The sequence below is a fragment of the Brachyhypopomus gauderio genome, chromosome 8, assembly GCF_052324685.1.
Source record: "Brachyhypopomus gauderio isolate BG-103 chromosome 8, BGAUD_0.2, whole genome shotgun sequence".
Taxonomy (NCBI): domain Eukaryota; kingdom Metazoa; phylum Chordata; class Actinopteri; order Gymnotiformes; family Hypopomidae; genus Brachyhypopomus; species Brachyhypopomus gauderio.
This window is the reverse complement of record NC_135218.1, coordinates 14068546-14094165: the sequence shown is the minus strand read 5'-3', so window position 1 is coordinate 14094165 and position 25620 is coordinate 14068546. Positions and strand designations below refer to the sequence as shown.

The 25620-nt window shown below is 40.9% G+C and overlaps 1 protein-coding gene across 3 annotated transcripts in view; it reads left to right on the top strand.

Annotated features, from left to right (window-relative positions):
- The window catches only part of negr1 (neuronal growth regulator 1), a 107507-nt gene that overhangs the window by 9475 nt on the left and 72412 nt on the right, over positions 1-25620 (top strand). The gene's annotated exons all lie outside the window — the stretch shown is intronic.

Genomic DNA, 25620 nt, shown 5'->3' with positions numbered 1-25620 from the left:
GTAGATTAGCCTACAAACCTGATTTACATCCGAGCTTTAGCTTTTCTGTTGCTCCCTTCATATCTTCCCATCACAGTTTCCTTCATATGTTAAAAAGAACGAGGAATGAATGAGATTGAACACCCCCCCCTTCTTTCTTGCTTTGAGACCTATTGGGCGTGCCTAAATCAGGGTCTTTTACAACTTTGCTGTCACTTCTGTCTTTAGTCTATTTGTTAAACGAAGTGTAAATTAACCATACTGGGCATTAAAGGAATATTTGGATCAGAGGATTACTTCTTTTTTGGAGGAATGCTCCTGAACCTTGCTGACACTGGCTGATATCCCACCGCTGCTTCCCAAAAGGGAGGACCCTAGAGACACAGGTTACCACCCTTTTGCTTTTCACATTTAAGCTCAACCGGAATCTGGCATTTCAAAGAATAGTGCATTAGAAAGAGACTTTTAGAGAGAAAAAAACCTTAACACTTCAAGAGTAGCTTGAGTAATACATGTTCAGCCCTCAGCCAAGTATTTATTCATGTATACCCAGATTAAAGTAAATAATGAAGCAGAGACAATCTGTTAGATGGTATGGATATAATCCCGAGTGCTTGATTGACAGCAGAAGGCCAAGTCGTGCCTCATCATGTCTCTGTGGCTATTTCAGTTGTATTTAGAACACGCATCCCTTTGTACTAAATGGAACGGCTGATGTGTCTGATACACCCAAGTGCAGCTATGTGTCTGATACACCCAAGTGATGTGTCTGATACACCCAAGTGCAGCTATGTGTCTGATACATCCTAGGTGTGAATTTATATCCATTTCTATAATAAATCGGCAAAATAAATAAATCTACAGACATAAGTGATATTTTTTCAGTTTATTTTCATTCCTTATGTTTGATATATGTATGCTCACTGACCACTCTGTTAGGAACATCTCGATTTTCTGTGAATTTGTGTAAATCTGTATATTCAGACGATAGTACATTTGTTGCTATGCACAATTTGCCAGCCACTCTTTAACCTGTTCATCACTAGTTTGTCTCAGATGACAGGACCACTGCTTGCGGTTTCGTATTTGGGTGAGAATCATTCTTAACACAGCAGTGCCACTGATATGGTTGTGGCATGATATTTGGAGTTGTGTTCATTTGAGTTTATCAGGCGCAGCAGTGTTACTACAGTTTTTACTTGGTGTCGCTGCTGGGTTCAGAGTGGTCTGTCACCCAGAGATCTTCAGCCAGCAGCGGTCGTGCTGTTAGAAACAGTTGATGGAGGGTTGGGTGGCTAACACGGACTGTGCATGGTCTCATGAGAATTTCTATTTTATTGGAAAACGTCAGAGGTGGTCATTTGTAGTCAACACGCCTTCTGTTCTCTTCTCGATTGGGGAAGATTAGAAACCAAAGGCTGCTCCAAGACTTTTGAGGCTTCTTTCAGCACTCATACTTTGTATTGACAGAGTTTCAGAAAAATGCATGTTAAATGCCATTGGCCTGCTGGTGAGAAGCTGCCCATTTTGTAGCACCTAGGAGCTCATTTATTTACTCCATGCTGTTTCATCTAGGGAATCAGCATTTGTAATTATCTTAGGTTGGCCTAAGGCTTCCTGGGTCTACTCAGAGGTTTTCTTCAAAGTGACTTGTACCAACCACAATATGTGTAACACCTACAACACACCAAACATATATACATGCATTTAGCTAAGAATGTAATCAAACAGGAAGATCACCCTCTTCCCCTTCCTATTATATCTCTCACCATTAACCTCACTACTCTTCTTACACACAGCACTTCTATGTTGAGTGACTATAATTTCACCTAGAACAAAAAATTGTTCTAAGCAATGTCCCTTAATCAATAATATTGGCACTTTCAGCGACCACAGCGGTAACATATTACCTATAGTATCTGTGTTTAATAAATGTTACAAATAAAATGGGTGGTGAGTATATTTATACAATTCCATTAAATCGACAGCTAGGGCCCTTAATGCTGCTCATTATGCCACTGCTGCTTGAATGTGGCTTTCTTCCTCTTGAAACGTTTCAGTGAGCTGTTTTTTTCTGTATTTCATCTGTGACTGATGTCACAGCAACAATTTTTCATCAGCTTAGAAGTTAGAGTCAAAGTAACTAATAGGCCTTTCAAAAATATAAATTGGTTAGTGAGTGAACTATGTAAAATATTAACTTATATCAGTATTTATTAATGACAGCTTGTGGTGGCTAACTGAAATCAGTACAGATGTAGTTCATATACATGGCTTGTTAGCTAGTTTATGCTACTCTCTCTCATTTAGCTAAATGCATTTTTCCCAATAAAATCAGCTTCTTCATAATGCTCAAATATGTGTTCTAGGACAAATCTGAATGCCTTCATAGTTTTGTTGCAGATTAGCCCACTTAATATGCAATAAAAGACAAGCCACGAGGAACTAAATTAAACTGGGAGATTAAATGTTGGTAGTTATTCTCATTTGTAAATAATTTTTGCAATTTCTTTTCTCTAGTCTAAACCCATTCCAATTGTCTGAGTAACAGCATGGTGCCCTTGTAACAGTATGTCCCCCTTTTAAACCGGTAGAAGTTTGGGAAGTTGCCACTGGATATTTTCCAGTTGTGTCAGACAAGCATCATTGTTGTGCAGCTCGGTTGCAGGAGAACACAAATTGCCTGACTTTCAATGAATACATGACACCTTAAACTGGCTGCTGACTCACTCACACTGAGTGGGTAAATGCCCCACTTTCCTTCAGACCACCAGAACTCTGGCACCTGAACTCCTGAGGACCCCAATTCGTGATGGACATATTGTGACTAATACTAGTAGAAATTGTGCTCTTGCATCCGAGTTTACGCTAAGTATGTTCGACTTATGCTGGCCTCTAAGTCAACTTAGTCTAGAAAACAGGCGCTATTTTTCATCAGTGCAAACAAGATTATTTTGGTTCAGCCAGGGACGTGTCTGTGTCAGCCAATAGCCCATATATGTGCAAGTGTCTGCTCCGGTTATTTTTGGAACACGGTGCATTTGTATTGTAGTTTGCACATCTGCAGTCCCTCTGTACTGAGAGACATTCTGTCACCACCCAGGGCATCATTATTCATGAGTAAAGGGCAAGTTTGAGCCCTGCTGGTAACTCCCCAATATCCTTTGTCTTTCATGGTCATAAAGGTCTTCTCCTGCAGTTATGCTGGCCATAATGAGAGAGACCGTCACACCTGACCAGAATTCTTATGACCTTAGTCTTGAATATCTTTTGGCTTAATTAGTGGAAGAACCACACCTGTAGCACAGGTCATGCTTTGCAGACCTGAGCAACATATCGCATTTTAGCCAAATCTCCATCCTTTGAGTCATTTGTTTTGTTTTGTTATAGGCCTATACATATTTATTTATTGCTGTATTCATTAGGCCTAAGGATTAAGTCTGTAGCTTCTGCGCATGTAGGCTAGCAAAGAATTTCAAATGATATTATCAAGAGTTAGAGTAGATCTGTTGTATGACATCAGTAGGCCAGTCATGAATGTCTCACCTGCTCTATAGGTGGTCCTGGTCCTTGAGGGTGTGATGCTCTTTGGCCTGTAACTTGCTTCAACACTTCATCTGAACGTGACTAGTTGTTCCTGCCTTCTCATGCCACATCTCACTGTGCCATTTCCTGATTTATTGCATTTTAAATATTGTATATGTAAGTATTTTTTTCCTGACAATGCCAATACATCAGTGCCATTTATAAAATTGTGGCCATATATTGTAATTGTGGATTTTGTTAAGTGTGACTAATGTAGATGGGCAGTGACTAAATGTAACTAGATGGCATGTGTCACTTTTGCTGTCAGGATTTTTTATTTTAACCTAAAATAAACATTTTACGTGAGATAGGACCCCTTCATGCTCCTGAAGGATCAAAGTCATTCAAATTTGAAAATAGAAACTTTCAGATTGGTATCTGGCCACCCTCAGCATGTGGCATTCATTTCACAAAGTGCTCGTGTAGCACTGATGTGTGTGCTCCTTCTGTTTTTGTGCACATATTGTGTGCACATTTTCTGTGACAATCACCACACTTTGTGTCAGTGTTGCTTTGTCTCTTAAATCTTTTAAATGTGGTTTAGCCAAGGTGTACATTAGTCTATGCAGCTGTTATTGTGCTGTTTTCTCACTGTAACCCAACAGATGATCTCTTAGGGAACTTGGGAGGAAATTGTTGGTCAAGTAGGTTGCATCAAGTAGAATGGTTTTGTTGCTATAGTGCATACATCACATAAGTCTTTATGCTGCACTAAATCATTATTCAAAAAGGATGAAGTTAGGGGAAGTGAATGGAAGACTAGTCATTCTTAGTACATTAATAAATGTAATCTTAGTTATAATTATATAGTCTAGCTCTGTAGTCACTGGCAATGTTTAGTTTCACAGAAAAATACATATTTAATTTTAAGTGCAGAAATGTTCTTTAAAGAGATATATTGTTTAAAAATAGACTACAGACTCATATCCTAATGGGAAAAACTCTGTATTTCAGCCTGAACTGAACATCCAATATGGACACATGTTCTCAAGGTACTTTTGAGTCATTCTTACTTATTCACACAGAAAAAGAATGTACGGTTGCTAGGAATTTGTAGTGTGATTTTAGCCTAACAAATAATTAAATAAAATAGCCTAATATTTTATTTTATGTTTTTATTCACTCCATTGAATCATCAGGGTTTGCTGTTCTTATTAACATAGACAGACCTTTCTTTATATCTGGAATTAATTTCATCAGTAATGAAGAAAATATCTTAGTCCTCTTTTGTGTTGAATAATGTTTAGACACAATGTCTGACATGCAGTCTTGTGAAATGTTTATCAGAAAAACATTCCCAAGGTCACAGCAAGCCACTCGTTAGTGAGAAACACTTACTGTCAGTATATATGCCATAATAGGTAAGGCAACCTCATTTTTGCGTTCATATTAATCCTACCTTTCATTGACAGTGACAACAGGATGTACTGAGGGTTTTCCATCACTATAAATTAAGAGTATGTGTTGATATGCTGGGTTGCATCTATCCTGACCTGAAATCAGAGTCTGAGGAAAACAAGGGGCTTTTTGGTGCGAAAAAGAATACTAACTGGTTAATATAGTAACATTAGAAGCATTTCCACCGCGCTTATTCTGTTCTGACAGAAAATGTTCTTTTATGACATTCCTTTTCATCTGACGAACCATTTCTAATCCGCAGTTGACGTGATGACATTATGGAAATTGGGGGAAAAGGATCACTAGGGGTTGGTAGTACACAGGGACGATGGGGATGTTGGCAAGGGTGCAGTTTCAGGCCACCCCAACCCTAAACAGGTGCAGCTTAAATCTGTATTCACCCTCCTCCATGTTAAGACAGCGAATGGGCTGTCGGCTGGCTATGAAACAGGGACATTCTTTGTGTCCTCTGGACATAGCACATTGCTAACATGTCTCATATTTCAAGCAAAGACCATAGTTCATTAAAATCAATCAATCTGTGTGATAATATCTTCATTAGGATAATGTATTGCTTTTCATATTTAGAAAAAAAAAAACACGATACTCCAACCTGCATCATCTAAATCTCAGAAAAGTATTTTTCCACTAATGGGCCATTTATGACACAACCACTTCATAGATGCCACACCTATGCAGTATCTTAGTGGTCCATTCCATTGTTATCTCCACCCTCATAAGAAGGGCTGATCTTTGGGAATTTTCATTTCTATGTATCCTTTGATACAAAGACATGGGAACCTACCTGCTGCATTAGCCTATAAACAAACAAAGGATGTACACCCTCATCTTCACATATTGATGTCTAGATGGAGGTGTACACAAAAGTGATTGAGCCCTATAAAAATGCCGAAGTTTTGTTGTACAATGTTGATGATTTGATGGACACTTAGATTGCTCACCATGTCCACTTGATCCATGATCACGAGTGGAATGATCCACTTCTTTAAGCACATCTTTAAAAAGGGTTGAAATTCATTTTTGAATTCAGTTCTAAGCAGCCACACATAAGCATCTAAATCTGTCCTTGTCTTGGGGCACATTCTCTGTAATGTGGGACTATTCATGCAGGTCAGCATAGGTTATGAGAAAGATTGCGATCTCCCTTGATGGGACTGCACGGGCTTGGTGACTAGTGGGGCATGGGTGTAATAACAAACCATGTGGAATCGGATTTTATTTGTCTCCAAATATAACACTGAAGTTTTGTCATTTCCCTGTTCCAACATGCCACACTCAGGTAAAGAAGGGGCTGATAAGAAGCGGATGAGTTGAATCATGTGTGTGAGCATAGGGACAGTGCGATGCAGTGCGGTGTGTGTGTATCCCTCGGCCAAACTGAGAGAAGCTCTGGTTTAATGGTAGGCGTTCCCAAGTAACTGAATATTCCTTTGTGGACAGAGCTTGCATTTGAAAACATGCAATGAAAGCATGTCTCTTTCCACAGGCTGTCAAATGCACAAGTCCCTCGTCTGCATTCTCCCTTTCTGGAGACGTAGAGATGTTTCACTTTGTATTTTGTAGTATACATCTTTTGCAGTAATATTTCTGTATATACTGTCTGACTGTATGTCGGTTATTTCTTGCCTGTTTATATCCTCATGGCCAACTCTAGAGATGCTAAATGGTGTTTCGTTGTTTTAAGGAATGACAATAAAAATAAATTCAGTTAATTGTAGTGTTTGTGGAGGAGTCATCAATCCATCAGGCTGTTAGGGTGGTGCTCATATTGAACAAGTAGATGAGGCAGCGCTGGCGTATTTGATCAGGCTGGTGGAAACGATCAACTCTGTAACTGATGAAACTGGTGAAAAATAATTTATACTGTCACATAGAGAGTATAGTGCTCAAGAGTTCAGAAGTTCTAGCTGGACCTGAAGATGGTTTGATGTCCTTTATATATGAATGTTGTTGTCCTTTTCGTGTATTTGTTGTAGACTGTTTAAGAGACTCTTATAGTAAGTACACTGGACACTTAAGATATTAAGTGAAAGAGACATAAGCATGCTTTTGGTACAGCTCTGTATCACAGAGCAGACCCATATTTTCTTTCCATCGCACCTGATGTTCCTTAGTATTACCTATATGGCATATACTGATGACTACTACAAACAATAGAGCTTCTTCTAAAGTCTTAAAACCTGAAGGCAGTGGTTTGGTCTCAGCTACTGATGACTGCAGCTTTTCTATTTTGTATATTTTCTGTGTCACATGGACCCCGCTGCTAATGAGGCTTTGGTCTAACGTCACTTTATTATCAAAAAAGTAATCAATGCTACCATGCCCAACCTATCTTTATAGAGTTGTATGGTTGTAATATAGATACGGAAGGTTGTAAGCAGTCCTATCCTCTGTATGCTCTGTGCTACAGGGAGCTCACAGTGCTGCCCAGAGAGTGCAGATGGTTGGCAAAGCTGTCACTACGATGGACCTTTTCATTTGCTGACATATCTGACATTCACTTCCTGACATGTTTGAAGCCCAAACTTCACCTGCACACAAGAGAGTAGCATTTCTGATAGTCTGTTTTCTTTTTTTTTCAGTAAGCTCTCCAGCAGACAGTTGCCTCTGTCACCGTGTCAAATTAAAACCATGTCAATCCAACTGCAAGGTTAAAATGGAACACCCATTTGAAAACACTTTGTGTTTGTCTTAGGTGGTTCATTTTCTCATTCCAAAAAGTAAATGTATCTTAAATATCTAAATAACAGTTGATGGTGTATTTATGAAATCTAATCAAAACTGCTTTTCAGTTAGAACGGGCATGAATCATTACTGACCATTATAATGAATGCAATTTTGTAAATATTGAGCTTTTAATGGCACCCAGCTATACTGTGCAGCACAATTGCAGTATTTTAATGGAAATTCCCAAAGTAGCCACTTTTGCCTGTTTTAGAGAGTGATCATGAGTCAAGATGAAATATGGAGAATAATATTCTCTGCCACCAGAAAATAGCAAGCCTAATCTTCAAAGCAATAGGTATGCACCAGTGTGAAAATTCAGGATTTTGTTTCATGGTCTGCACGGGCTCATATCAATATATTATATTTAAGCAGTGTTTAAACCTAATAGATGAAAAAGTAGCTTAAATGTAGGTCTAACTTTCAGGTGCCTTACAGTGTGATTACTTCATTATCATATTAGTTTAAAATGTCGTTTAAGTCCTAGTCTTGAATTGGGCATTTCAATCCCTGCAATTAAGCTGTTCTTTAAAGAAAAAATGCACACATGCATTAGCTCTTTTCAAATAGACTCAACCTCACGTTTCCTTAGCCTGTCGATCATTTTCGTTGGCTTTTGATGAAGCAGGCACACTAAACACAAGATAATCTCTAGTCTTCTTTCCCTTGCAATTTGTCATTCACTATTCTCTCCCATCTATACTGTATGTGTCTTCTCTTACACAACTCATATATACTTTAAAGTCTCTTTAGAAACACTATTCAGTGAAATTAACAGAGAATATCTTAGGAGTTTATGAATGATTTTAAGAAACAACAATGCCAGATATTAGTCACGTTACATCAGTTTATTTACTTCTAAGCAAACCTTACTACTGTTCAACCAGTAAGAAAAGGCATTTCAATTTACTTGACTGTGCATTTCCATGTCTACAAGATTTGCAAATGAAGTCCCAAGAGTACGCTTTCAATGCGTTCCTGTTATTTGCATAATGAATCGATGTGTGTGCATTGCACATGTCTGGAAATGACATGCAGAGCTGAGTAATTGGAAGACCTCCATCAGTAATTATTAGTGAATGGAATGCAAAGCAAGTAGAGAAAATCAATAATATTGAGATCCCTCCTTCCCCATCTAAGAGTTCATATTAAGCTATCACTGTGCAGTTATTTTAAAATAATATTCAAATGAGTTTTATAGCAATTGATAATAACAAATATTGCATTGTGATTAAATTGCCATAATCTTCAATGGGCTTTATATGTATATATTATAGGCACTCTATAAAATTTAGTGACTTGTTAGAACGATCATTTGCATATTGTGGCCTTCCGTCATGTCGCATTGCAATATTGTATTATTATGCTAACAGTTAACTTGGAATACTGTAGCACTTAGGCTAATTGTTATTTAGGAGAACACCGACTTTTGTGACAGGAATCAAACCACAGCCATTTCAGTTTAACTTCTAATTAAAAACAGGCATTTCATTCTTGCCATTCTTAGGTTAATTTTTCACCATAAATAATGCTTGCTTCTAAGGCTTTGAATAGAAACACTTATTAAGACCTAATTTTACATACTAAATTATTCATGGTCTCTAAGCTTCTGTAATATTTAGCAAGACTCCAGGTACAGCAAAGAAATCTAAACTCACATATGAGATACAGTGGTTGGAGTTTTCCAATCCTACTTTTAATGTAGATTATTCTTATTAAAAATATTATTAATAGATTTTTCCTTATGAAAAGCAATAATGTAGTATAATATATTTCAGCTAAAGCATGTTACTAATGCACTGGAACTACACCACATGCATTATGTTTTTACTGTACTTTAAAAACTTTAACAGCAAAATGTTCCTTTTCTGCAAGGTAGTTTGCTTCCCTCGTGAGGATCAGACACATCACCTCACTCTGTCTAAACTGCCCTGTTTAGAAAAAAACCATTTGGAGTGGCTGTTCCTTTAAATGAAAATAAGGAACTTTCTTTCCCTCTTCCCATGGGTGTGCTAAGCATGGCTTTGCGCTGCCATGGCAACAAGCATGAACCTTGGGGAGAAACATGGCTTCTGTACAAAAGCCTAGCAGTGCAACCATATATTTTTGAATGATTGTCAGAACCTGAGCAAGAGGAGATTTAAGAATATTAAGAATGAGTTTACTAAGAATACAGCAGGTGCGTTGGAATAGTTAGCTATTTACTGTGTTAGTTTGACATTTCTTTTTGGATGTTTCTGGGCTAAGGTCATATGGTATTGCCGGCTGCAGCAGACGTGTGGCAGACGACTGCCAGTGTCTAGACACCTACACACATTCTCTCATTTTATCTCATGTTCTTGTGTGTTTATAGGACAAGGTTCATCTAACAGAAATTCAGCTAATGCCTTAATAGCTTTAATATTATTGTGGGGTCTGCAATAAACAGCAATAGCAATAGCAATAACTTACTTGAACATTACATGACCTAAGCTGTTACATCTCTTTTGTCTGTTGGGTTGCCACAGTTGGACTAATCCCTCTTTTTGTAAAGGTTTTGTTGCAAGTGCTGCATTACCAATTTAGCGTCAGAAATTCCATCCACTCAGCTCCTCCGTGCTCAGAGGCTGAGGGCAGATGTAGCGGTTTGTGCAGGTCTGTGCAGCCAATCACGGCGCAGGTCCTGTTCTTGGTGTTGAGCTTCCACATAATGCTAGCGTGTCTGCTGTTTGTGAGGGAGAAAGGGAAATGCCGGACCCTTGCAAAGGTGGTTCTCAGGCTGCGGGTCGAGGTGTTTAGTCGGAGGGCCTGGCATCTGATGTAGGAAGGGCCTGTTGAGCGCCATGCTTTTGAAACCTTGGCAGCCCACAGAAAATGCTAACTGGGTTGTATCATTTCATAGATTGTGGGCTGGTAGTTTGTGGGCTTGTATGATGTGTGTTGATGTGTCCAAATGTGTGTGCACAACCACTGAAAAGTGAATGCTTCACATTTTTCCTTGTATGTAAATACTGTGCTATTATAAGTGCAGATTTTTGCTTTGAGTCATTTTTTTTTACAAAGAAGAGCTGTGCATTAGAGAGCTGTGTCATTAGCTTCAAAAATGGTTTGTTGTGGCAATACAGCATAGTTTATACTCCACTCATGAGAACACACTCACAGGCCTGAAGCTTCTACACATGTATTGTCAGATGACAGTGGGATGTTTGTGCTGTTAATTGTCTGACAAATTGGTCCCTGGACAATAAAGCAACATTTAGGTCTTTGTTATTGCATACATTGTTTTGCAGTCAGTAAATTACTGGTGACATCTCATTGTCTTAACTTTGGTCGGGTTGTCACAATTGTTGTGCAGGTTGGAATGGATAGAGGAGTGTATGTGTGTTGTGTGTGTGTGTGTGTGTGTGGGGGGGGGGTGTCTCTGTGTGTGAAATACACAAAGAAATATAAAAAAAAATCTTCAACTGATTCTAGGGTACTTCTATGTTTCTAGGGTACACTATGTTTCAAAGGCCTGAAGTACACTTCCCAACACTGCAGGATATAAAACGAATCAGCTTTAAATAAAGTTCAAACACTAAACCTTGTTGCAGAGCTACAGCTGAGTCAAAGGAAGTGTGAACAGATTCTTGGGATGAGTTTAAACTGGCGTATATTTGACACAGGCTGAATTTAATGTAAACACTAGAAGGAGCAGATGTCCAAATGTTTTAAAGTAGGACGCAGGCTTCCTTCAGCTGTAATTACCAGTGTCCTGTCAGCTTTTTTGCTTCAGAATACGGTTTGGCAATGTCATTTCTCTGCATCAGACGACAGCTAGCTGACCAGCAGCTATTTTGTATTGGAGGATAAATGAACCCAGTCTATACTGGAAGGTTTGTCTTAACACCTCTTAATATTTAAAGACATAAGCAGAGCAGAAGCAAGGAGGTGGCAGAAATCACAGCAGAAATAGTGAGTTATAGCCATTTTGTGCTGACCTGTCATATCCTCAAGTTGATCTCTGTTAAAACATATAAACCTGCACAAGAATGACAGCAAAAATAATCCTCTGGGCTTATGTCTGTTGCTATGGCAATGCCCGCTTTACCAGTGCTATACCTTGTGCACTCCACATAAGATGAATGTGTATGTAAACACACAAATACTAAGGCCACATTGAGGCCATGCACCATAAACATCATGGTCAAAAGATTCCTCCTTGAATTCCCATATACCTTGAGAAATGGCAGAATAAAAGCATCCTTGTGTCATAATATATTACAAAGAAAAAGGACACAGGTGAGAATACAAGATACTTTGGACTGAGTTCATCTTTATTTGTAGACACTAAGAGAAGACCAGAGTGGCTCTTTGCAGGAATGTGTTAGGACAAAATTAGCTTGTAATTTTAATGATTAATACAATTAAGTAAGACCAACAAATGCTCAGATGACCATTTGCCAAGATATGATATATAAAAATAAACCTTTAAAGCATGAGGCAAACTTTTGCAATTGTGTTTGTTTGCTAGAGTTGCATTTAAGACCTTATGTATTGGTGATGGGGGTACCTGCGTACCTATTTCAGCTTGGTTGCTATCTTGAAATCATTTCATTTGACTGATACTCTGCAGTCTTCAGACAGTGATGACTCAAAATATAACAGTTTAAAATGGTACGAAACATACTGACAGTAAATGAAAATAAAAACAGAGGAAAGCAGTGTTGTTTGTGCATGTTCAAAGTGTTCTAGTGTTGTTTGTGCATGTTCAAAAAGTAACACAAAATAAAGATTCGCTAAAGTGCCACGTTGGCTGTTGTACATTATTAAGCTGTGCCTCGCTGTTAAAGCTTTTAAATATTGGAGGCTAATTGGTCTCATGAGTGTCTGCTGTCAGCAGTTAAGCTGTTAAATTGTTATTGACAATTCATTGTAAGTCTGGGGATATCAGTGAGTTCACATGCTTTTGGTCACAGCTGTGTGCTGTGGGTTGGTGTAATGGTATGAACCATTAAACAACCCTGTCACTGCTGTTGCATCTTTTTGAGTCAGCAGCAGTGTGGCATCGATCAGTGGTAATGAGTTTCTGTGGTTGGGGAAGATTTTATGAGATTCTGACTTATCTCTAATTGTCTTATGACTCAAATGGGTTTTTATAATTATTTATTATCACTCTAAATAAATTAATGATTCATTATAAAACAAATAAATAATAATTTGCATTGACCAGTAAAATTTTAAATTAAGAATAATTAATGGAATTATTAATTATATGCAGGTTCTATATTTATGAGGAATCTAGAGTAAAAGCAGAATTCTGAGATTGCAGGGCTTAGCATCTTTATAATGATTTTAAATTCACAAGAATAATATGGACCACATCTGCATGTGTTACGGTGACAGTCCCGGACCCTTCCCTGTGGGCGTGCCGCTACGTTGTCTGCGTGCTGTTATGTCCATATTAGTACTTCCGTGGGTGTGGGTTGTCCGTGAGCGTGTTCGTAGTATCACCTGTGCCTTGTCTCGAGATCACGAGGGTCTGTGTTAATCACCTATATAATGTGCGTTCGCGCAGTGTCTTGTGCTCGTCTTTGTCTAAAGTTTCGTGTCTGTGTGAGTTGTGTGATTGCTGTTTACACTCCGCACGGAGCTCCACGTGTTTGTTTGTCATCAATAAATGTTAAACGTTTCACAGTTGACGTTCGTCGTTCCTCCGTTACCGAGCGTCACAGCATGAAGGACGTACTTTCAACTTTCCATTAATAAAACTAGTAAAACGGTTTATAGGTGTTTGCACTTTGCATTGGAGGTAGTTCATTACTAATGATTAGAGCTGTGAACAAATGTGACTTTATAATAGGGATACTTAATATAAAAATTAAATTAATAGTAATTTAAAACTTATTAATCACGTCAGAGTAAAGGGTACCCTGTTTTTTCTGGTTAGAAAAGTAAAATTTGAACTTATATGAAATGAACTTTATGATTTCCATGCTTAACTGGGTTATGCAATATGTTCAGTAATGTCTGTAATATTTAACTTGTAGGACGTTTTTCATGGCAATTCTTTGGGCAAATTCTGGGCAGTTATCAGAGACTAATTTAGTGGACTACACCACCTCATAGAAAGAATTTGCAGAGTTGTCCAATTAGCAGTGAAAAGTGTTGGACTGTGAGTGTCTGTCAGCAGGAAGGAGAGAGAAGATAAAGGCGTGACATCAGTCATCTCCACAGCCTTCCCTGTGCTTTCCTGGGAGAAAAGAAGCCAGTTCAGCCTAGGAATGACACAGAGAGCACAGACCAGCAGTGATGTGGATACTCATTTTCATGTCATTTTGCTGTTGAAGATGTGCTGTGTTTGCCTGGTTAATAAGGCGTATTATCTAATGACTTCAGCAGACTTCTTAGACCAACCACAGCGTTTAATGCCCATGTGGTCTAATAATGTAATAGACATACATACAAACATATATCATAAAATATGATTTGTGTGCTTGTTCTTAATTGCTGTAAAAATTTAACACACATGTGAAAAAGAATTAACTCTTATAGGTATGCAATCATAGATGCATAGCAAAGTCTTCAGGGAAGTCACACAGTCCTTTTTTTAACATACTTACATGCAGGTCTGAGATTTCAGCTAGTGCAGAAGCTCAATAGTAGCTTGGGTTTGAAGGATTTATCAAAATATTTAGAAGTGATACACTAGGGTAACTGCAGCTGCATCCAGTAATGCATTTCCAGACTACTACTTCTATTAGTAAAAGCATTCACAGCAAAGCTGCCGGCAGTTTTGATGCTAAGACAAAAAATAAGACCAGAACCAGATTTATGGAAGTTGAAGATTACAGATGGCTTCTTAAGCACAAAGTCATCAACCCCCTCCTCTCACAAAAGAACAGATTAGGAATAGTCTCCTGAAACACACCATCTTTTCACTGATGCAAACCGGTAAGTCTGATTGTCTGATTCATGATAGTGGGAGATGCACTTTAGGAGGTAACTGTTTAAATAGTTTGTTTATTATATTCTGTCTGATTCATCTGTTTATTAATTAAACTAATGTAAAATGCATAATTACGTCAATTAAGCTCATTGCTTTGTACTGTAGGCCCCATGCAGCACAATAACAGACATTAATGTCACTAATTAATAAACAACCATTAAAGTCTCTTGTTTGGTCGCACGTTTTTAGATGCATTTAGATACATAAGTCTAAGGCTGAATTTGATTTCGAAGCGGCTGAGAGTGGACATGTAGCTTGGGCTTCCGAACTACAGCTTTGTTAGTAACCCATGTTGGTTGCAATGGCAACTCGGGTTGTGTTCAGTAGTCTAAATGCACTCACATCAAAGTCTATTTGCACTCTCAAATCAAATCACTTTTATAAATCAAAGAACATTGTAGGCCAATTTTTTGGAAAGGTGTAATGTCTAATATCTCCAAGAAAACACAGTTTGCCAGAAATACTTTGAAATTGCAGGGTTTATATAGGCCGTGTGGTTGCCTGTGTCATGATGCACCTGTGAGATTGGCAAGTAATCAGAATTCACTTTCTTGGCATCACCGAGATGTCTGCAGTTGCAAAGGATGTATGTAAGAAGACTGATGGTCTTTCCCTATAACCTAGTTCTCCCACTGCATGCAGTGGGTAAGAGTGGGTTCAGCTCTGAAAAATGAGCTGCTTACAGAAGTCAGCAAACAGAAATAGGGCACACAGAATATGGCTGGATCCCAACGGGCCCTCCTACACATAATTATTCCGATATTTGTGAAGAGGAGATAGCGTTAAAGTTCTGTGGGATTTGCCTATCTCTGCTAGCCAGGGCGAGAGAGTGCACTTCCATGATGTTTTGAAGGCAGCACTTGTTGTTTGACTGATAACTATAAGGAATTACCCATTAAATTAGAAAGATATGCATTAAAATCATCCAATTTGAACTCATGAGATGGTTGCGGCAATACGATAATGAACGTAAAATGATTAATTCTAGGATATGCAAGTTTCTGTTACGCCTAACTGAGTCTTGACTCTTTCAGAGAACATAAGATTGACTTATATTCTCCAAATAGCTCTCACTTTTATGGAACTCTTCAGAACTGGGTCCTGTAGACTTTTATATCTGAAGCCATTTGCACATGTGGCTCATGCCAAGTCTGACCTGGTACTACACAAAACCTGAGATTATGCCCTGGGTGTGAGTTAAAATCATAAAGGCCATGTGCCCCGACGACAAAGCAAAAGCAAGACTCAAAATGGCTTCATATATTCTGGAGTACAAAGACCGAGTGTGCAGCACACGTCTGCTCTGTTTATAGGATATACTGTAGGCCTAGTGCACATGACAACCAGCTGATGTATCACTTTACATGCTGATGCTGAATGTAGTAAACAGCTGATATAAGTGTGATTAACAGCTACTCTGCTGACGATATCTAAATGCTTAGATATGCCTATGTTTGCCCTGACAACACCGTTTGGTGTTTTTTAGTGTTTGATAACTGCAGCAAGTTCAATTAAATGTTTCCCAGGCATGGGAGTTCAGAACATCTGTTTTTAAAAACTGATTTAATATGCGCCTTTTTTAAAGAAGCTACAGTCACGATTCAGAAAGATGTCCCAGAAAAGATATAGACTTCGAGAACCAAAATAGGCATACTGTGGCATTTACCCTTTCCAAAGTTTAAGAAAGGGATCCTTCTGGCTAATCCGCATGATCTCCTCATATATTTGTTCTGATAAGTACAAGCATAAGAGTGTCACAGGATTCCATATGAAAAATGGTGTAATAAAAGGTGTGCATGCACTATCTGACACCAACCCTAATATTAAACCATCCATATCTTTTCACAATTGCAGTTTTTTAAAATAATTTACATGGCCCATTTCATATGAAGCACCTTGGGCTTATCGTTGTGGCTGGCATGAATAGGAAATAAATAGCGCGATATCAGTGTTTTGTTTCTTAATATGTCTATGGATTTCTGTTACCTGGGAGAGTAGATATTTCATCAGACACTAAGTCCATCCCAGCTGGTGTTTTTCAAGCCGGCAGCTCTCAGACTCGGGGCGGTGATGTCTGGCCCACAGTGAAACAGACTTATTCTCGGAGCTGCAGTCCCACAACTTTCAAACACTGTCAGAGATTCTGGATTTCAAAAATTAAGGGCCTCATAGTTGTAATGGACAGTGATGGCTATAGCAGTTTATTTAAAAATGTAGCTAGGATAGCTGGAGATATTTCATAACCACCAGGTTCAGCTGACTAGGTGTCAAAACTAAAACAATTCCTTTAGCCATTAACAGTGTCTGTGAGTCCATGTGAAGATATGGTACATAAAAGATAAATTGCAGTGCGGTGTTCAGTCATTTGAGAGAAAAAAACAGAAAACCAGATTATCCTCGCCTCACTGCAAGTCATGGAGGCATCCATATGCAGTATGGCAAAGCCTCAGACTTGTGCAGTAATCCACAGACAGGTGTGTATAAAGAGGGTTGTTTGTATCAGTGTTTTGAATGTTTATCATTCAGCTATGCCATCTCACTATATGGAAGCAGAGTGAATCAGTATGTCACTCTACAAAGAGAGAAGAAACAACAACATCTGGCCAGTGCCCAGTGAGAGAGCAGGGAGAATGCCTCCAGTTGCCCTCCCAAAGGACTCGGAGCCACAGATAACACGGCTTGCATTTCCAGCCCTATGTAGAACACAGTGGCAAGGCTTTGCAGTGTGGGAACAACCCGGGACCTAGGTTTATCTGAATTTTTTGACGTATGGAAACAGCGTACATGATCTCTTGGTTAGTCATTTCCCTTAACATCTCTGACAGCTTATTCATGACATGCTTCATATGTGTCTGAAGAAACCTGTGACTAGGGATAGATGTCCTACATAGATACGCTGTGAGAGGCTCAGTTCTGGAACATCCTGTTAATACAAGACCTACTTGGCAAATCTTAGTCTTATAAAACCCTCAAGATAAAACAACAGTAGCATCCCATCACTTATAATGAAGATGCATCAAATTGTATTATTCAAAGAGTCACAGCCTAATGGTTAGGAAATTGCTTGAATAAAAAAGAAGCAACCAATACATTTTTGTTTTCACATTTATAGTGGTTTCAGAAAGTATTCAGACCCCCTTTCATGTCGCACACTTTGAATTTTGATTTTGAATGAATATAGTTGCCTGTCACGTTGCAGCCCCGGGCCCCTCCCTGTGGGTGTGTGTGTATGTGTAGTCTACGTCTGGTCATGTTCATGTATGTATTTCCTTGGGTGTGGTCCTATGTGTGTGTGTTCATCCATCAGACCTGTGGCTTGTCTCCTCAACACTTGTATCTCATTTATTGTCTATATAATGTGCGTTAAAGTAATGTCCCGTGCTCGCATTTGTCTGAGTCTTACGCTGTGTGTGTAGACGTTTAGTGTGCTCCTGTATGCACTATACCAGGGGTAATCAACTATATTGTTCCGCGGGCCAAATTTGGCAGATAGCTCTGACCAACGGTCCGGGGAACGGGAGGGGGGTGGCGAACGTAACACTCGTGACGGAGTGTTTTTTTCAATAGCGCTGAAATAAATGCTCCGGTTTAAAATTAATTCTCCCGTCAAAATTAAGAAATATTTTTAACAATTTATTCTAAGTCCGGATGGGATGGCATTTGGGTCTGTATCCAGTTAATCAGGAATGAGATTGGGTCCGGACAGGACTGCGTTCGGGTCCGGATCCGGACCGCGGTCCGCCTGTTGGTGACCTCTGCGCTATACTAAGAATAAACGCTGTGTGTTGAAAGTGCAGTCGCCTCATCCTTCTGCCTCACCTCACTGTTACATTGACATTTTGTTACCCATCTGTCTACACAGTCTACACCTAATGACAAAGGGAAAACATTATTTTACAGAGGTTCAAAAACTGAAATCTGTTATTCACAAAAGTATTCAGACTCTTTGCTGTGGAACTTCAGATTGTGGTCACGTTCATCCTGATTGTTTTAATTGTCCCTGGACCTCAGCTGGAGTAAACCGGTTGCGATTTTAATTGACTGGGCATAGTTTGGAAAGGTACACACCTAGGCCATTAAGGGCCACAGTCTACATTGATTTATTGGGACAAAAACCAAGCCATGAAGACCAGGGAACCGTCTGTGGATTGTGGCAAGGCATAGATAAGGGCAAAGATATAAAACAACATCTAAGGTTCTGAGTGTTCCCAGGACCACAGTGACCTCAATCATTTTGAAACGGAAGAAGCTTGGCACAAGCTGGAGCCTTTCTTCAGTTGGCAGCCCAGCCAAAATGGGTGTTCATGCCAAAAGGGCCTTCAGAAGGGGAGCAAGGAAATACCCAACAGTCACTTTAAAAGATCTCCAAAAGTCCTACACAGACATGGAAAAATCTAATGGATGGACAGCCATCTTTGCTGCACTCCATAAATCAGGTTTTTATGGCAGAGTGGCAAGATGGAAAAAGGTATATGACAGCCCAGTTGGAGTTTGTTCAACAACATGTAAAGTACTCTGGCAACATGTGGAAAAAGACTCGGAGGTCTGACAAAAATGTAACTTTTGGGGCAGAACAGCAAGCACAGAGTCTGGGGAAAAACAGACACCTGGCTAATACCATCCTTCCAGAGAAACGGTGATGGCAGTATCATGCTATGGGCTGGTCTTCAGTGGCAGGGCCAGGAAGACTAGTAGCAACTGAGAGATGGATGAATGCAGCCAAATACACAGAAATCCGTAGAGACGACCTCCGCGAGAGCACACAACTTTCAACATTACAGTGACATGATGCATATAGCAACGTAACACTGGAAGATTTCTGGGACGTCTCTGAATCTCTGGGAGCCCAGACTCATACCCCGTTGAACATCTGTGGAAAAACCTGAAGATGACAGTTCACAGATGCTCACCATCCAGTTTGATGGAGCTTGTGAGATCTGCCACGAGTGAGAGTGGGCTAGGTGGGCCCCAGCTCGGTTCTACACACATCTCAAAGATAATTAAAGCAAACCGGATGCACAACGACCACAGTTTGCACTACCACAGCATAGGCTGTTTTGTGAATAAGAGATTTCACTTTTGATTTGTAATAAATTTTAAAAACTGTTTAAAAACATAATTTCCATGTTTTGTGTGATTGCATATAGATTGATTGCAATTCTTTCCATTCAGCATCAGACCCGTAACACAATGAAAGGTTGCAGCAAGTTAACTAGGTCCACAGTATACAGATTTGACTCCAGAAAAAGCCACTTCACTCTAAAAGAAAAGGTAGAAATGTTCTCTGTATGGAAGCTGGGCAAAATGATAATAACAATGGCTAATAGATATCAAATGATTTAGACTAGTGCTTGGGTGGCTGCAGGAGATTGTTGTGCTATGTATAGCATTACATACATTTAAATACATAATTTTGATGCAGGAGATGGTGTTGATATCAGGGCAGTGAGATGTCTGTGTGTGTGTATGTGGGAGAAAAGAGAGGCTGAATTTGTTCATATGGCTTAAAAAGCATCTTTTAATATATTAATATTTTACATTGTTCAGAATTCAGTTTGATAAACTGCATTATAGACAGACCAGCCATTACTTTTAAATCACCTGCGTAATATTGTGTAAGTCACTCTTGTACCTTCAAAACAGCCCAGGGAGTATCTGGCACTAAGACGTTAGTGGCACATCCCTTCATTCTTCTAAAGATGACGAGGTGGGGACTCCATGTATTGGACTTGTGTTTCTAGCACATCCCACAGCTGTGCAGATGCTGGATTGGATTGAGATCTGGGGAATTTAGAGGCCAAGTCAACACCTTGAACTCTTCGTCATCTTCCTTAAACCTAGAATGGTTTTTGCTGTGAGGCAGGGCGCATCACCCTGCTGAAAAAGGCCACTGCCATTAGGAAATCCTTTTAACAAGAAGGCCTGTATTTGGTCTGCAACAGTGTTTAGATGGTGGGATGTAGCATCTCATTGCCTTCTTCAGCTTGCCTTCATTCCTTAGAGCATCCTAATGCCATCTCATGCCCAGGTGAGCATGGCATATACATGGCACTTCCACTGAGTTGATGTCAAAGAAACCACCAGAATGTTGCTTCGTTGGTTCTAATGCTCACATCCCTATTGTAGACACTTCTGACAATGAAGAGTGGTCAGCACGGGCACCCTGACTAGTTTGTGGCTACGCAGGCGCATATGCAGAAAGCTGCAATGTACCGTCAAAGCCAGCACCCTTCTGTCAAAGCCAGCATTGCTTTGTCAGGCTCTTGTGTAGGATCAGAGCAGATGGGCTAGCCTGTGCACCCCAAGCACATCGGTGAGCCTTCAACTACTGCTGGCAGTCAACTGGTTGTGCTTCCTTGGACCATATTCGGTAGGTTCTACCCACTGCATACCGGAAACATCCCATAAGACCTACTGTTTTGGAGATGTTCTAACCCAGATGTAGCCATCACAATTTGACCCTTGTGAAAGTCAGTCCTTACGGTTTACCATTTTTCCTGCTTCCAACACATCACCTTCAGGAACTAAACATCTGCTGCTTAATATATCCTACCTATTGTCAGGGGCTGTTGTAACAAGGTAATCAATATTATTCGCTTGTCATATGAGTGGTTTTAATATTGTGGCTGATCACGGTTTGATGTAATTAATAACATCTATATTAAAGTAATGACTATGGAATAATGTGTATCATCTATTAACAGCCTCAATGAATACCATGTCTCTTATCAGCCTCAAACTCTCTCAGGTGTTAGATGTTCTGACTAATATAACAAATAATAAGTCATTAATTGGAAAAAGGGTGAAAAACCAAAATCATAAAGTTTTGAATTCACTGAATACATTTCTCCAGAATGAATACTCCCAAATGGATGCAAGGGTCTATTTATTGGCCATAAGATGAAATGATACTTGCACCCAACCTCATCAGTACCAGTTGTGGGGGTGTGGTACTTCAGGTCAGTCCACAAATGACTGTCTGAACCTTAATTACGGCGAAAAGGGCAATGGCCCATCAGTATGCGGCACTGTAAAGTTAACATCGTTAGTGTATAGTAAGATATCTGAGCTACAAAACTGCCTAGCATAGGCTGCAGCATTATCTGGTGTTTTGCACTTCTTTTGAGATGTTTTTCATGTATTCGGCATTCTTAAGAAATAACGTGTGAGACTTAGGTCTTTAAGGCATGTGGTAGGAAGAAGGGGTGTGTCACTATTAGTGGGAGGTCGGCTGGTGTTTTGTGTCAGCAAGATCACTATTAATGATTTTTTCATGTGATGCTGAGAGAGAGCACAAAAGGAGTTTCTTCGTTCTGCGTTCCACGAAAACCGTAAAAGGGGCAGTGTGCAGAGCTGACTCCAAAATCACAAGATAAAAACAAAGCACACCAGCAGTGCTACTCAGTATGTAAACACACAGGAGAGACAGTGTCTTTGTAGCAAGACGCAGGCTACCAATGCACAGCACAGGAGGAGAGGACCAGTGAGTTATAAATGTTCATAGTTACTAGTCAGGAGTGGTTTGTATGTGTGAGTGGCAGTGGGCGTGTCCCACGGGCGGGCTGTGTGTCACACCATGACAGTTAACTGTCAGCAAAATGGATACATTTTATTTATTTATGGTATATAAATATTATGTATGGAATAATTATACTTTTTTAAATAAACAAGGTGTATTTATACTTCAGTTCTAGTTCTATACCCTTTTTCCTCCATAATGTAACATTTTCTTTAACGATTATTCAAACCACAACAAGCATAAATCTAAATAGCTTACAGCAACTTATTTCTGTCATACAATCACAACAGAGAGCATAGTTGCTATACTGTAGCTACTAGCCTGTGGGCTTCCATAATGGGCTAAAAAGCAAAGGAGACTTTATTTGAGGAAACTGTTCAAAATAACTTGTGGCACTGCAACGCAACATTGTCACATGGGTTATTCTAATGAATACTGCGAAGCTGGGGACACAGTGCTGCCTTCCATTAGCATTAAGAATAAAATACCAGCATTTCTTCTCTGGCTTGGCTTAAAATGGATTTTTCTGGAACATGTAATTAACATCCTAACACTGAAGTACTGGGTGCACTCCTTAGAAGCATGTTGCTTCTTATGTTAATTCATGCTTTTTATTTATTAATTGCCTTTTTATACTTTATTTATTTATTGTATTTTTTAACTGCCAGCAGTGTTGCAAAACCCATATGTATTTGCTGTAGTTACATTCTGTTGTGTTCATTCATTCAACCATTTATGATGGTATTTGCTTGTTTTTCTTAGAGAGGACTGTCTGGTGTCTATGTCCACTGGCCACATTTCTTTAGCAGATTTGTTGACATGCCGACTTCACCAGCCACCGTCTATCCCATTAATCACTGGTCAGTTTCAAAACACAGGGCCACTGCTGACCATATATTTTTTTTGGATGACAGACAGTTATCGTCACAGCATTACTGCTGACACGGTAATGGCATGGTTGTGCTTGCTGGGCTTTGCTTGTTTATAAGATATGGCAGAGTTGCTGGATTTTTTTTTTTTACACGTATCAGTTTATCAGGGTGAGAGGGAATCTGTCACCCAAATGTCCAGATAGGAGCGGTCCAGTGGCCACAGTTGAAGGGCTAAAGCATGACCTGCTCAACTTGTGTCTGACAGTAGATGCTTTTACGTCAACTCTTTTGTAATGTTTAATATGTGTAATATGTACCTAAATAATACAGATACTTATGTACGGCGATACAGACACAGACAGGACTCTTTATTGAAATAATTGTTTCAGGACTATTTCTGTCAGCTCTTACTTTTGACTGAATCATTCAGAAGTCTGAATTTTTTTCAATTTTTAGCAGAATGCAAAAATGATTTTGGATTTCTTAATAGCTGCCACATTCTAACTGAGTTTCTGTGGAACTGTAGATGCTAATTATGCTAGTGGAAACCATGCATGTCTAGATGAGTAAGATTGAAAGCATGTTCATTGTACTTTTTACATTTTTGTATCAACACCTATTTGTGACGTTGGGTGCGAGGCGAAGGACGAGACACAAATCCAGCTTCACAGACACAACGACACGTTTTAATGCAGACAGGTATTGCGCAATAGCGCACGCTAAACCGACACATACACACGTAACGTGTAGACTCAAACATTAGACAACGACGAGCACAAGACACTGCGCGAACGCACATTAAATAGACAGACCACATCAACCCCACGTGATGACGAGACGAGCCACAGGTGAGACGGATAATGACAAGACGCACCCGCACCCACGGAGGTACACAGACGCAGACTAATAGACGCAGACAACGTTAACACACGCCCCAAAGGAAGGGTTCGGGGACCGTAGCGTGACAGACGCCCCCACCAAGGGCACTACCCGTCCCGGGGTGCCAACAGGACTGAGTGCCCCGAACCCACGTCGATGGGCGGATCTGAAGCGCCCAGTCCTGCGTCTGGGAGATGACCGCCCTCGGCGGAGAGTCCGCCACGCACAGTCTAGATCACCCTCCCTGGGAAGACGGGGGAAAACACGTTAGACACATTTAATGGGACATTCACAAACACACACACAGGTACACTTACACATAGTGGCACGAAAGGGAAAAACGGGTTAGGCACACAAATGGGAAGACTTACAAACACTGGTACACATAAACATGAAACAGGCGCCAGACTACGCGCCAGGAGTAGGGCGATAAGGGGAGAGAGATCGGGAGTTGCCGGTGCTGCAGCGGACGGTCCTCCTCCGGTCCTCGCAGCGGACCCTCCGCGGGGTGCAGCGCGACCGGCGGACGTGCCGGGTGCAGCGCGACCGGCGGACGTGCCGGGTGCAGCGCGACCGGCGTAGGCGCCGGGTGCAGCGCGGCCGGTAGACGCCCCGAGCGGACCGCCTGGGAGATCCCCTGCGGTCTCCATCTCCTCCTCCTCTTCTCCTTGGTCCCACTCCATGGACTGCTCCGGGCTGCCACCCCGGGAGCAGTCCATCCTCTCTCCACCGTAACGATCGGAGGATGGGACCGTCTCTGGTGTCCACCTCCCCTTCACAGTCCCAGCGGAACACTCAGAGGGAGGCGGACAGCCTTCCTCCTCCGACTCGAACTCCTCCACCTCCTCATCATAGCCCACGGCGGGGAAGGAGCGTTCTGACAGAGGGTAATCATTGTCTTCCTCCTCCTCTTCCTCACCGTAGCCCACGGCAGGTGCGTTGCACTCGAACGGAGGGTAATCGTCTTCCTCCTCCTCCTCTTCCTCGCCGTAGCCCATGGCAGGAGCGGAGCACTCGGACGATGGGTAGTCCTCCTCGTTCCCCTCTCCCCCACCATAATCCACTGTGGGGGCGTAGCACACGGAGGGAGGGTAATCCTCCTCCTCGCCGTAGTCCACAGTGGAGGCGGAACAAACCGAGGGAGCCTGATCCTCCTCTTCTTCCTCGCCCTCTGATTCCTCCTCGAACTCATTCTCAGGGGTCTTCTCTGTGGAGCAGAGTTCGAGGGAGCCGACCCTCAGGGGCGAGAGGTCTCTGGTGGGAGAGGGATGTCGCTCCCTCCACATCCGCACCGCGGTCTGGCGGAAATACTCCGCCAGTTCCCCAGTGCTGGCCTCCCGAGCCCGGAGCAGCATGACGCTGCATAAAGGGTCCTGCTCCATAAGTTCGGGAGTAACGGTGGCCGCGCGGTGTTGGGCAGGAGCAGAGGCATGGCGGCGCTTGCTGGGCTTCTTGCCCTTCTTTGGCAGGGTGGTGTAGCCTGGCATGGCTTGTTGTGTCTCTGACGGCTTGTCGTTCTGTGACGTTGGGTGCGAGGCGAAGGACGAGACACAAATCCAGCTTCACAGACACAACGACACGTTTTAATGCAGACAGGTATTGCGCAATAGCGCACGCTAAACCGACACATACACACGTAACGTGTAGACTCAAACATTAGACAACGACGAGCACAA